Consider the following 1,723-nt stretch of genomic DNA (forward strand, 5'->3'; position numbering starts at 1 on the left):
CTCAGGAAGGCCACGTACAATGATGCTGTTCTTGCGCTGTTGCTTGTCGACTTCCTCCTGCACCACTGCAGCGAAGTCAACGACTTTGTCTGCGGGCGGTTCCATGACCAGGTCTCAGAGATCGCCTAGTTAGGACAGGTGACTGTTGGCGGTGGTTGCTATAGAAATTCAGTACTGCGTACGCGTCATTTGAGCGTTTCAAAATTCACTTGATCTGTTTCTGCTGTTTTGATGCAGAGAAGGAGGAATGGTGGATTCGGGCTGATTCGGATGGAGAAATGCACGAATGCAGACCACATGCGACAAATGCAGGCGTACACGTGTACAGCCACGTGTTGGCAATGGCCTTTTCATGCATTCCCCTGAAAAAAATTGTGGATTCCATGTGTAGTTTATTTTCGTTGAGAGGTTTTGCTTGCCCAAATACTAGAAATAGGGCACAGACTTCGTCTTTTTTAGTTTGGTGATCGCCAGTCTGTTGACCAGTCTACGTTTGGAGCTCTTCGTCCAGTGCCACCAGACCACTGATCATGTCGTCGCGGAAGCATGACGTGCAGGCCAGACGTTCCTCGCGTCGTGCCACTCCTGGGGCCTACCAGTGTGGAAACCCCTTCCACTACCAGTGGGGGAGTACGTCCACAAGGAAGGACAAAAACGCCAGCAAGTCGCTGTTGGATGTCCTCTCCAGCATCAGCGGACGGAACATCAAGTCTCTCTGCAGGTAGGGCATGGGGCCGTGAAATTCTAAGGGTCGAATTTGTTGTACTGTAGATGAAAACATACCTGATTTTTCATTGCAACTGGCATTTTAAGAATAAAAATGTTGTTATAAAGTACTGGTAGTTTCACAGTTGTAGTAAAATACGGAAAAAAAGATCTAGCCTGGCTGAATTCCGAGGCACATCGCAGGTGTTCTGGGAGTGATGTATGATGAACGGTTTCATAACTAAGTTGTTCGTACACAAATTTCCTCTTTGTTATGTGCGTCTGACATACCTCTGTAATCTGTACTGTTCTGTTTCTCGAGCTGCGTGTTGAGTATGCTCGGCGGTCAGTATGCTCTACATAAGAAAACATTCAATGAACATTGATGCTGCGTTTTCTTGTGCTGTTTGCTCTCTTTGTTTGGAGTGATACTGTAGTGCGAAGTGCGTTGGATGCTCTCAGTCAAGCCGTCACTCGTCCTATGCAGCTGAACAGTTCTGAATTTTTCTGCACCATGCCCATGAATGCATGGCGCAATATGGTGGCCTTGAAGGCATTACACGGAAGTTCCTCACAAGGAATATGACAGTTCATAATGACACCACACAGGAAATTGTGTGCTTGTAATTCTTCAATCTTGATATCATTGATGCCATGCGGCCAGAACTTCTGGTATATTCATTCATGAATTATAGCATTATGCTTCTTGTCCGAGTGCTGCTGCTGTTGCGCTCCATCTCTTTCTCTGTCTTGCCACTTCTTGTTTCCTGCATTAGTAGGTGCGACTATTACTGCTGCTGCTGCTGTTGCTGCTGCTGCTGCTGCTGCTGTTGGCGCTGCTGCTGCTGCCGTTGCTGTACGTAGAGTTGTATCACGTGTTGCTGCTCCAGCTGGTGCTGTTGCTGTACATGCAATGGTATCAGCTGTTGTTGTTCTTGCTGCTGCTGCTGCTGCTCTTGTTCAGGTGGTTGCCCCTTCTCTTTCAAGGTTCTACCGAGATAACACTGGTCACACAATG

At 47.4% G+C, this 1,723-nt stretch overlaps 1 long non-coding RNA gene across 1 annotated transcript; it reads left to right on the forward strand.

Moving 5' to 3' along the window:
* The first annotated feature begins 110 nt into the window (after positions 1–110).
* Positions 111–1,723, forward strand: LOC135824931 (uncharacterized). The gene is made up of 2 exons (XR_010554977.1): positions 111–721; positions 1,132–1,723. It is a non-coding gene; the product is annotated as an uncharacterized LOC135824931 (long non-coding RNA).

The sequence above is a fragment of the Sycon ciliatum genome, chromosome 9 (genome assembly GCF_964019385.1).
Source record: "Sycon ciliatum chromosome 9, ocSycCili1.1, whole genome shotgun sequence".
In the NCBI taxonomy this organism is placed as follows: Eukaryota; Metazoa; Porifera; class Calcarea; order Leucosolenida; family Sycettidae; genus Sycon; species Sycon ciliatum.